Source organism: Odontesthes bonariensis, chromosome 20, assembly GCF_027942865.1.
Source record: "Odontesthes bonariensis isolate fOdoBon6 chromosome 20, fOdoBon6.hap1, whole genome shotgun sequence".
Taxonomy (NCBI): Eukaryota; Metazoa; Chordata; class Actinopteri; order Atheriniformes; family Atherinopsidae; genus Odontesthes; species Odontesthes bonariensis.
This window is the reverse complement of record NC_134525.1, coordinates 10,283,955-10,297,088: the sequence shown is the minus strand read 5'-3', so window position 1 is coordinate 10,297,088 and position 13,134 is coordinate 10,283,955.

Here is a 13,134-nt window from a genome sequence, read left to right as displayed (position 1 = left end):
GCTGAACTATAGCATAGGTCGACAACAGCTCCGAAATGACCTTATAGCGCAATAAACACCTCCGTCAAACAGTTTCAATAATTAAAAAAACTTAGGAAAGTGGGACATACTGCTGAACTCTGCATCAGTTTTAAATAAACTCTGACATTTTACACACATTCAAGGCAGAGCAGGCAGCAGGAGCCGGGTGGAAAACATGAATAAACGGACAGAAACCACATTCACACCTCATTTTAAACACCCTGAAATGATTGTCCCGAAAGATGCCAAGAAACGTTTAAGTGCATGGAGATAAAAGTCATTTCCGGTGTTTTTAACACCCGTGCGAATGTGGGGTTGCATATTGTAGTCTTATACAGACTGTAGCTCTTTTTTCTCTTCACCGGTTTGAAACACATGTTAAAAGTTCATTAACAGGTACATTTCACTTCAGAATCACATTTCATTGCTTTTGATAGTTCCTGAGTCCTTATTGTAAGCAGTTCTCACAGGGACTATTCATTTGTGTATTTCAGATGTCTGAGAAATCCTTCAACTCTTACTTTGCATGTCTAAACATCGACATAAGATATTTTCTGTAATTTGGATGATCTTGTATTTTAATCGAGACATGGGGCAGAGTGTGCTGAACTGGGTTAATTAGCACGAGTTTGAAATCCTGGAGGAATCTGATCGGAGTGGCTCATTCTTTTTGTGACCGACAGATACTGCCCTGATCTATTAACACAGACACAGTCAGCTCATTTCAGTCACGATTAAAGCAAAGCACTAAGAATGGCACAAATTAACATGAGGTTGCAAACAAGCAGACAGTTTGATAATTAGGGGTGCATCATTTATAGTAAAGAAGGAGCTTCTCTCCTGCATTAATGTAGCAGGCTGAAAGCATGTCAGTGACCCTGCCTGCCCATTTCAAATCTGTTGAACATATTTCAGCTGCACTGTTTGGTACTAATTAGACCATTTATCTAGCCTACTTAATAGAGTGAATTCCTTTATTCATATGTGTCATTAGACTCTATATAAGTTTCATAAGACCCAGGGCCGGTTTTTGCCATGGGCAATATGGGTGACGCCCAGGGCGCACTCTATGTGAGGGCAGAACACAACTTCTGCCAATCCAAATAAACTGTATTTCCTTCCTAGAATTAACATAGAGCCATATACCTTCATGTAATTAACTGGGTTATGTGAAAAATGTGAAAAAAAAAAAAAAAAAATCAACAAAGATCTGTGCAGTCATCTACGTGAATTTGTTTACGTCACGTGACTCCGGTTGATTGACGGGTGAACGGACGGTGTTAATGGGAAAAGCAAAGGTAATAATGTGGAGTCATCATGGATCATCATCATGGTGAAAGACCAAAGAAGCCATCAGGTGCCCAGTTTAGAAAGAGAAGAAAAGAAGAAGAGGAGAAACGGGCAAAAGATAAAGGGATGCAGATTTCTATGAGTGACGTAGGCTATAGGCTATTTGTTAGCCTCTTGCTAATATGTTGCTATTAGCCACAACTATATTGGATTTTTAGTTTTGCTGAACTAGAATTAGAATTGAGGCATCATGTCATGCAACTAATTTCACCCAAAGGCAACCTAGTTTGTGTTTGCAACACCACAAAGTTAATGTTAATGCCAGGCTGTAAACAGGGTGAAAGTAGCGTGCTGCAGTCTGTTGTTATCATAACTGTAAGAATCTTTTTTTATTTATAACCTTTATTTATTTATTTTTTTAGCTTTTTTCAGTTATTTTTTAGGATTTTTGGATTTGTGATTGATATTTATATACTGTATTTAACTTATTTATCGTGTTTTTTCTCAGTTCTTTTTGTACCTTTTTGTATTTAAGATTATACATAATAAAATAATACAAATAATATAATAAATTGTTGTGCTGGTGCCGGGTTAAGTCTTTTTTTTTTGGGGGGGGGGGGGGGGGGCAAGGGATGGTTCGCCCAGGGCGTAAATCTAGCCAGGACCGCCTGTGATAAGACCATTGAAATCTCAATGTGTTGATCATAGTTCAGTACCATGGACAGCGCAACTGAGAGGGGGGGCGTTATGAAGACATTAAAGCCTCATGTGTTTTAATAACATGAAAATGGGAAACTTTTCAAACTTATCTCACAGTCAGTAATCACTGCAGCCCACTCCACACCACTCAGTTTATGTGAAAAGCTGCCTGAGATTGAAATCTAAGGGTTGTTTGAGTGGTTTTCTACCGCTGCATTCAGCGCCTTTCAGGGGCCTCTAACAGTAGCTTTAAAATGCCAAAAACAGGGTTTGTCTATCTGATCAATTCTATCTGCAGGAATCTGGGCTCACAGTTGGAAATCAGCAGTAATTCATATACACATGCAACATCCTTTCTCAACTTCAACTCTAAATTTGTCTCGATGAAATTTGCATTGTTGAATTTCACCAAAGCATTTCCAGAAAATCAGTGAACTACACCGTCTGAAAAGTTCTCTGTAGGTTTGACGAATAAAACCGAACCATCTCCTCGTCATTTTCAGAGTGACAAATGTAGCGTTTGATCCAGAACAGACTGATGCATGGTGCGCATACAGTGATAAAAATAGGTTTTGATGTGCTTAGTCACTGCTGCCCCATTTCATAGATACACACACTGCGCACCGAAGGTACAATAACTTTAGCTCCTATGACAGTTATAGAGATAATACTGTATGATGCGGAGGGGATGGGAGCTGTGAAAAAAAAAAAAAAGATGCATAAAACATAGCAGCTGAGAAAACACTGACCTCCAGAAGACATGGTACAGTCAAACTTTAATAGTTCTCAGAGTACGCTGATGCTCATAGCTTTTTCCAAGCTACATTTTAATCAGGGAAATAAATACGTTGAACATCGAGCCATGAACCGCATGTCAGATCGAGCAGCAAAATTCATCCATTCATTTAAATAAAGATAATATAAATGTCAAGTCACAAAGACTGATTCGGAAGTTTGAACCGCATTTCAATCAGGCAAACAAATCTCCCCATTTAGTCAAAGACTGCGCTCCTGCTGTGTGGCACTGAGCTCAAATAAGAAGATGAAAGGCAAGGAAAAACATCACCAGTGCTGCGAGGCACACATAGTAAATATGGATTGCATCTCATTTTGCATGTGTATGGATCAAGTCTGAGTCAGCAGCTGAAACTGCAGCAATATTAAATAATAAAGAGTAGTTCTGTGGGTTATAGGTAGCAGAAGGCTTGTGATGGGGACAGTGAGGAAGAGGAGGAGGAGGAGGAGGAGCAACGCTGGCCCTTTTTTAACTGGGGATGGACTATCATCCAGTGAGTTTGGAATGCAGACTAAATTAGCCACCGCAGAAAAGGCCCAAAGCGACTGCAGTGCCTCCACCTCACCTCAGTTCCTCCATCGTCATGAAAAATAAAACAGATACAACACCCCCGCGTTAGGGAAGCTTTCAACCCCTGCTCAGCCTCCGCTTTAATATTTCATGGCCTCCCTCTTACTTATTTTAGGGGGGAATAATTGATCTGGAAAGAGCACAGCCGCACAGGAATGAAAGGCTCCGAGGAGCCGGGGCAGAAAGAAATGTTCTATTATGGCTTTGATGACTTGAGGTTCTCTGCTGCTTTTTTTTGTTGTTGTTTTGTGCTCGCAAATAAACAGCTTTAAGAAATAGGAGTTAGTTTGCTGAGAAGCAAATGCATTCTGAGGTGTGACCAGATAAAACGTTACACAGCTTGTTTAATGGCTAATTAAACAAGCCTTGCTTTAAAACCTGCCTTCTGAGGCATTATGTGCAGCTGCGGAAAACCTTTTTAAAGCAACATTTCCACGACATGCAAACGAAGCTTATTTGCTGCTCCAACCGCTGCTTCGTCCGTGTCAGACAAACAGGTTTATTCAACATTTTGGAATACGCTGCTATCATTAGCGCTGGCTCTTATTCCAACGGCCGACACAGGCGGTCTGGAAACACAATTGATTCTTTCTCTCATATAAAGGGCGAAGGTCAGGCAGCACCAGGAGCTGCGTTCACCGACGCATAAAAACACCTCCCGAGATCTGCGCCTGCAAGCATCTCATCCTCTGTGAATTCCCGCTGCACAAAAAAGAAAAGTAAGAGGGTTTCGGGCGATTGTGTGTGGATGACCGGAGAATTAAAGTCGGGTAAACAAAGTTTATTTGTCATTCCAAGAACATTTTGCTCTGAAAAGTATCTGTGTTATCATCAAAAGATTTCCTGCTGAAGTGATGGAAGAGGTCTTCGATGTATTTCTGCGCGTGTGATGCTGAGTAAAGGAAATAGAATACCTCTATGACAGGTAGCACTGAATGCCAATGGAAGGCCAAGACAAATAAAGTCAAATAGCCATTTATCACACTGACAGATGAAATCCCATCCCAGTAATTACAGCTGATGCTCGGCCTTGAGATCAAACCAATCATTTCGGCGGAGGGACAAATGATGTGGAGCCAGGGATCATGGATTGCTTTAGGGATCAATGAACTTCATCAGGAAGCAAGTTAAGCTGAAAAGCCATAAACAATTGGTTCACATCCAGCAATATATTTGCTGCATGTGATGGATCTCAACCAAGGCTGGTCACCTTTCTCTGTGATATTAGATACAGGACGACTTAAGAGTGAGAGACAATCGATGCTTTTAGGAGGACTATTCCTCAACACAGTGTTCTACCACTGAACAAGCCAACCACACATCATGCAATGAAACCTCATCCCTCGTACATTACGGGTGTAAAACGGAGTGTTTCGAGGAGCTCGGCTTTTTATTGAAGCTGCCTTCAGGTGTAATAATACTATTTTAAAACATCGGTGCAATAAAAAGCAAAGATTAAAACCAATGAAACCTTTATGCTTCTGATATTTCAGTAATTTTAAAGGAAAAGAGCAAAAGATATTTGCTTTCCCTCCAATATTTATGGACGTTTTTATAGCACCTAATATGTAGTCCTCAACAATATAATTTAGTTTTGGTTTTTCAGTTTTAAGTCATATCCGGAATTGCATTGTTTTGTCATGCTTATCACTGACATTTCAATCAAAGTTGCTGCAAAATTCTCACCTCCTCGGTTTGATGGAGCCCAAACTGGGAGACAGGGAGGCTGAAATGGTTACGAGAGGGTTTGTTCACGTAAAAGTTGATGCCATCTTGTACCCGTTTACAGTTCCTTCAGTGGAAAGATGATTTTTTTTCCTAACCTGACCTGACGAGAGATTGGTGGATTTACGAAACATTAAACTGCCACAGCAGAGAATTGATGTGCAAAGTCTCATAACTCTCATGAGTTTCCCAACAAGCCGCTGCTATAACTCTACTTAATGACAGCTGGTGACCAAGCCAGAGATCGTTCCATCTTAATGAGCCTCAGTTTAAGCAGTGGTGCTGTTAGCCATTTACGCTAGCCGGAGCATCATCGAGTCACTACAAAGACCCTGGAACCTTTGATCTGTTCTGCGTAGCTAAGCAAAGACTGTGACCTTTTCTTGTACACTTAGCAGCCCACAGAAACAAAGAGAAAGTGTCATCAGTCACCTTGAGACTCACTCTCTAAAACCTAATAATGAGGTTAGAAAACGGGGTAATATTGGACTTTAACAGCCACATTAAATCAATAAAATCAGCAGCTTTTTACCATCTAATAAACATGGCCAGAATCAAAGGAATAGTGTCTAAACCAGACTTAGAGAGACTGATCCATGCGTTTGTCTCCAGCAGGTTAGACTGAGCTCACTGGGCTCTAAACGGGCTGTAAGAGAGCTGCAGTACATCCAGAACGCTGCTGCTCGAGTCCTGACCAGAACCAGGAAATACGACCACAATAGTCCAGTGCTCAGGTCTGTGCACTGGCTTCCTGTCGTTTAGAGAATAGAGTTTAAAACAGCTCTGCTCGTGTACAAGTCTCTTCATGGTCTAGCGCAGGGATGTCCAATGTCGGTCCTGGAGGGCCGCTGTCCTGCAGGTTTTAGGTGTTTCCCTGCTTCAACACACCTGATCCAGTGTTAAAGAAGGGAAACATCTAAAACCAGCAGGGCAGCGGCCCTCCAGGAGCGGATGTGGACATCCCTGGTCTAGCGCCATTTCATTTGCCTTCTTGTGATTTTATGTAGCTGTGAAGCTCTACGAATAAACTTGCCTTGCCTAGCGTTGCTTCAACATGTCCTGCCCAGCAGTCTGTGCTTTACTAACATTAGCTCTTTGCAACCCCAAGACAAATTAAGCAAATCTTACATTTATACAAAATGAAGAGTGCAGTAGCCAACACATTAGCGCAGGAACTGGTATTTAGTGGTAAGAGGACCTCTCGTTACTGTGCTTTTTCTCTGCCATTTTGTCAATAATTTCCCCACAGCTGTGTCCAATGCCATTAGTACCCTCCTATTATATTTATTGATCCCCTTATTCTCTCTTTAATTAGATCAATCACTTTACCCACACATCATCCTCTATGGGATATAAAGTCATTCCTCTTGGATCTATTTGAAGAACAAGTGTCAGATCAGCATTGTTGGGTTTATTGTTGCAGCCAATGAACGAGGTAGCCGCATCCTCCTTTTTTCAGTCATTATGCCAAATGAATTACCTGCCGACTCCAGCTCCACGGAGGACCCAGACATCAGTAGCATCAATTCTGTCATCAAACTCAGGCCCAAAGCAAACGATATATTTCCTTAAAAACAACGTGAGAACATGGTATACTGTGGCATCTTTGGGCGGTATGCCTTATGGTTCGAAGGAATCTGAAGGAATCTATTTTGGGTGACCGATTAGTGTATTTTCACTTTCTCCTTCAAAAGCAAAAGCCTGTCAGCAAAAAGAAATATAAATAGAGTTTGAAGGTGTCTGCTGTGTCTCATGTTTCATTTCACCAAAGCGAGTCTCTCAGGTTGCTGTGGGGGAAAGTGCTGACACCGCGAGGCTTCGCCATCTGCTCCGTGTCCTGTGAGATCTCTGGTTTGTTCATACATCGGCGGCCTGGCTTTAGTAAATCCTGAGGATACGATGATATATTTCTACCATGACCTCAGCAATATCTTTTATATACTGTCCACGGGGAAAAAAAAAATCCATAAGTGTTGATGGTTATGAGAAAAATGAAGGAGAGAGATACAGTAGATGTAGTGCTGAGACACTGGTATAATAGGTCACCAGTTATGCTTGGCTCAGCTTCAGAGGAATCTGTATTTTGGCAGGAAGAAGAGTCAAAAGGTCAGGAGCCAGATGGATACACTCTGCTTGTCCTTTTATTATGAAGAACCCTCTGTTACCACTCAGGAAGACCGAATCTGAAAACACCTGGAACGCCTCGAGCACTCTACAGACAGTCCGGTACACTCAGCTCTAAATGCTCCAACATGCACAATCAACAATTAAGACTCTCCGCAAACTTATTCAAATGTGGGCATTTTTTCTTATTTCTGTACTGCAGTTGGGTAAAAGAAAATGCATCCCTTTTTGATAATCTGTCCTTTCGACAATCTACCCATAAATGGCATAACCTGGGGTGGTCCGTGGCGTAGTGGGTTGAGCAGGCACCCCATGTACAGAGGCTATAGTCCTCACTGCAGCTGGCCCCGGTTTGAGTCCCGCATCGGACGGCCATTTGCTGCATGTTGTTCCCCCTCTCTCTGCCCCCTGCTTCCTGTCTCTCTCCACTGTCCTATCCAATAAAGGCATAAAAAGCCCCACCAAAAAAAAAAAAAAATGGCATAACCTCATAAAAACATCTATCTAACACTGCCGACCAGGTTTAATGGCCCACTCTCATCCTCATGTTCTACATCCCCATTTATGAGTCTGTGTTTGACTCTCGATGTTGTTTCTCCACTAAAGGAGAAATTCTCCTCGTTAAAACAAACAAATTTGTATTTTTAAAACAATCATCAAGACAACTGGAAAGGAAATGACGTTCTCCAGAATCTAAAGAAGAGTTACTTCTTCTGGAAAGATTTGCACAAGACCAGAATCACATACGTTACATGGTTAAAACAGGAATAACTCCCTTTTTTTGGTACTGTTTAAAGAGAAATATGCCTCCTTTCAGTTTAAGATTCAGAAGAGTTTAAAATGTGGGTATCTAAATATTTGCTTCGAAATTCAGACGCAACTGAAGTTGTTATCTTTGGACCTGAGCGCTTCAGGGAGAAATAGTCCAGCTATATAGTTATTCTAGGTGGTATTTCCTTGGCTTCTCGTACTACAGTGAGGAACCTTGGAGTTCTTTTTGACCAGAATTTATCATTTGACTCACAAATAGAACAGGTTTTTAGGACTGTCTTCTTTCTCCGGGGCTATCGGGGGGCCGATCATATGAGATGACGTCATCGAGTTTGCTACTGTTAGTTTTGTGCAACATGGCAGGATATTTATCAGATTTTGATGACATGAGCTGTGCTGCAGCGGCGCGCGTCGAGGACGTCATCCCACTAGATGCGTGTGTAGAAAGCTTCCTATAAGCCCTCCGATAGCCCCTAATAACAACAACACAGCAGCTCTGAGCTAACAGTGCAATAGTATGCGTTCATTCATTCATTCCTGGTGAAATAAAGACAGATAATGCCTTATTTAGAGGCTGTATTGTCTCTGCCCTGTTCTCTCCCGTTATATGGATATACGCTGATCTCGAGTGATCTAAATATCTCCCGAAGGACGCCGACTTGCACCAGACTTATCGGTGAGTGGATGAACATATTTTATGCCAGAAATAAGGTCCAGTTTCAAAAAACAAACTTCTCCTTTTAGTATTGTAAAATCAAAAGTTATCAAAAAATGGTCAGATAAGACAGGGTGATGTACTCTTAATGCCAAAAGTCAGCACAAGATCATGGGTATGATTAAGACAGTGAGTGGGTCTGTGAACACTTTGAGAAAATCCAGTAGAATCTAATATTTAGGCTGTCATTTTCAACATCTACATGAATATTAAAGTCACCCACTACAATGACTTTATCTGTACTCAGCACAAACTGGGATAAAAACTCAGACAGAAACTCAGAATTAGGGCCAGGTGGACGATACACAACAACAAACACAAGAAGTTTCTGTAATTTCCACTTTGGAAAAAATGTTAATCAGAGATTCAAAAAGAGCTCAAACTAGTCTTGGGACTGATTAGTAATCCTGATCTGAAGATAGCTGCCACTCCTCCTCCACTGCCACTCCACTCCACGGTCATTGTGGGGTAGCAGCAGGTGGGAAGCTGCAGAGAAGTGTGTAGGACTTCAACCCTGTATTTCTAAATATTTGCTCACAGTGACTTCAGCAATGACTATTCATGAATATATGAATGTTTGATACCCAAATATGTTTCGTCCATTGAACTGATGTGAAAGACACTCACTGATATGGTGCTGGAGCAGCGGTAGCGTGACACGACCGGTGTTGTCTACAGGTTTGAGTTAGTCAGTTGTTTATCTCATGATTCTTTAATCTAACCCCACTCAGACCACTTAAGCCCAAAAGGCAAATCTGTTCTCTCCTCTTGGCCTTTATAAGTGCAGTGAGAGACATGACGACATTTTGGTTGCTCGGTCCGTAATGACAGACTTTGATCTAAGTCTCTGCTGATGTTGCAACATGGTGACTAAGTGCTCGTGTTTCCTTTTCTCATGAATAATGTCGCCCAGTGGATTACCGTTTCATGTATCATTTATTACCTTCTGTGTTGCTTTGTCGCCATCCATATAACATTTTGCTGGCATTTGTTGGTGGGTTGTTTACTTGAGTAGCTGGCTGTAACTAGCATTGGTGAAAACCGTCAGTACTGGCAAAAGATTATTCAATTCAATTCATTTTTATTTATATAGCGCCAAATACAACAAATGTCATCTCAAGGCACTTAGATAGTAAGTCCAATTCAAGCCAATTGGAATTCAATTAATTAATAATAATCATAATTCATAAAATAATCCAATTCGTTCATATAGAGCCAATTCAAAAACAATTTCCTAGCTAAGAAAACCAACAGATTACACTGAAAACTTTTTGTTTTTCGGTCCAATCTCCCGTCCTGAGCGTGCATTATGGTGTTGGAGTTATGAATGAACCCTGCAGGCAGACCTTATGCAACATAGTTTTGCCTGATCTTTTCCATGTTTCTGCACCTCTCTTTCTCGAGAATAATCTTTACTCTGTCAATTAAAATCCATTGTTGTCAGTCAGCATACAATCTAAGCCGAACCACCCCTTAGAGGCAGGATTACAGAAGTGTGACTCCACCATCTTTTCTTCAGAGGGATGAGGGTGAATGGCATGAAGACAAACAATGGCAGCGAGAGCGGAGAGAGCAGCAGAGAGTCTTAACATAGCACTGATTACCACGAGTCACTCTGAGTGGTTTTGATAACATTTCAATAAATATTGAAATGAGCACGACTCTCTGAGGGTACTCCAGCGAAGCTGGATTGACAGTGCTGGGAGTGCACATCACAAAACAAAGCATCTTTTGATGCGAATGCTTTAGGTAATATAAAATGCTAATCATTACAGCTCATGCAAAGGTCGGCATGGCGATGCCTTAACAAGACGATGTTCACAATAGAGCCAAAAGTTAGCCTCTAAATGCACAGTGACCATCCTGCATCAAAATCAAACCTGCCTTCTGTGACTTTTATTCACTTTTGACTGGTTCCTGTCCACATGCCTTAGCCTGGATGCTTATCTCCTGGCTCACACTGTGCACACAGCTCTGCCCATTCAGCTGGCTTAACACCCCTTAGGCCATTGCCAGCTACTGAACCATGAACCTCTCCAAGCATTTCATGGTTAAATTAACCACACACAGTCACATCTAATCCACGAAGTCGCGGAGCGGCATTGGATACTGTGTTGCACATGTGTCTGTACATCACTTTTACTCACTCGGTGGTGTGACTGTGATTTGCAGCTTGGCTGTCATCCATGACTGTGTTCTGCTTTAGCCCTGATCAAATAGCCTCACTAATGTCTGGAGATGATGACACTGGTTGAAATGTCTTCCGCTGCAGTTCGAAACGCAACTTCTTTTATGGCAACAGATATTTGTAACTTGTCGTAATAAACCAAACAACAGTTTGAGATTCTCGGCGCGCCGGCTTGTTAAGAAACACGAAGGTTTTGTCTGTCGGATGGAGTTGCTCTGAGCACGGCTGCTGGTCGTGTGATGTTTAGGAATACCGGGAAATAACGTGATAAATAATTAACGCTTGCAGAAAGCTGAGCTTTGACAGGGAATGAGAAATAGAAGGTAGCAATGAATCAAAGATTACGGGTTTTGACCTGCAGGGACTGGCGATATCTGATGTAGGATTGTGGAGGCATACTCCCTTTTTGACAAGACGAACCAAAACTGCTGACTGTTTTTATCGATTTTGAAGTCACCAGCTAAAAGAGGCTTCAACAACAACACTGCTGTAGTTTTATTCTTACCAGGTATCTCTGTTTTTCAACCTGAATGACGGAATAAGAAATCTAATAAAGCCATGACACACAATTGCTCCTCAGCAACTTGCTCTCTCAGCAGTAGTGCGCCTCTGGCAAAAACATCACAACATGCAATTTCCAGAAATTATTTTCCTCAAAAAAAATGTTCTTTGCCAGCAGTGAAAGTCAGTCTATTTGACACAGACTGCTCACCTAAAAGATACTCTCAAGCATTTGCTCCAAGGTTATATCTTACTCTTAACTTGTCCAATCTTTAACACAAATGCAAACAGACTGCCAGTGTTAGAAGAGCTCTGGTCTCTACGACTCGGAGCATTTAATATCAAGTTTTTTTCCTACATTTCTGAGTTTTGTCACTAATTAAGATTAAGATCAGATTTTATTGTCATGTTCATGCAGGGAAATACACAAAATTTATCCTCCGCATTTAACCCATCCAGGTTGGCACCTGGTGAACACACACATGGGGGTATGGTGCATTGCTCAAGGGCACCTCGGGCAAGGAGGTGGACTGCCACCCCTCCAACTGTCAGTTCACCAATCTTTGGGGGTTTTAAACCGCCAACCTTCCGGTTATTGTAAGACCCACTCTAACCACTGAGCCACAGGCCGCCTAATATGTACCTTTGATCACGTGAAAACAATTAAACTATCCGGTCATGATTTGTCATGCAGCCATCACGTGATCTTTTGTGGATGAAAAAACAGAAGACCGTGGTGTCCACCGGCCAAAATGACATGAAATACATCAAGTCTGAGCTTCAGCTGGTTGAATGTTCAACTTACTTCCTGTTCTTGCATGTTCATATAAGTGTGACCGGCATTGTGTAGCTTCCCAGCCAGCCTGTCCATGTGGGGCCCACAAGGTGGGCTGCAGATAAGGGTCCCATGTGGGTTTGTCCGCAGTTTCCACGGTGGCCCCACCTGTGTTTGCCCATATGGTTTTCAAGTTGCTGTGTGGCTTTAGTTGGACTTTGCATTTTGCCAGTTTGAATGTGAATATTCTTTTACTTTGTGTGATGTGTTTATTTGTATTGCCTTTGGAATAATTTAAGGCTTAGGGTAACCCTAACCCCTAACCCTCAAATTGCACTTTGAAACCCATAAGGGCAAACACAGGTGAGGCCACCGTGGAATCTGGGGACAAACCCACGTGGGACCCTTATCTGCAGCCCAAATTTATTTTATTTATTTATTTATTTAAATTTAATTTGCTGGCTGGGTTGATACTTAAAATGGCCTTCTGTGGTTCTTTATTTGCACTGTTTAAGCGGTTATTCCTCTCATTGAAATGAGAGAAATATTCATGCACAATTATACATGCCATAATTCATGAATGAACCTTGCTTTCAGCAAATGCTAATGCAGTTGGTCTGATCCTTGCATACTGAGTTGTGAAGTAATAGTGCTGTGTTAACATGGCGGTAGACCCAACCAGTTGAATAATCTCTGCAGCACTGTCTGTCAGGTTAATCTCATCATTTGAGATGCAGTAGAAAACAATGTTCGGAAGCTTTACTAAAGTGTTTCGTACAACACTGTATAAATAATAGTTATATTGTGTAACATGCACCACTAGAGGGGGCAGAAGGCCCTTGGATGAATGCCAATGCTGGACAGGACAAGGTGGGAAAAAACTAAATAAATAATTAATTTAAAAAAAAAAAAAAAAAAATAAATAAATAAAAATAAAAATCGGCCAATATGGATTGTCA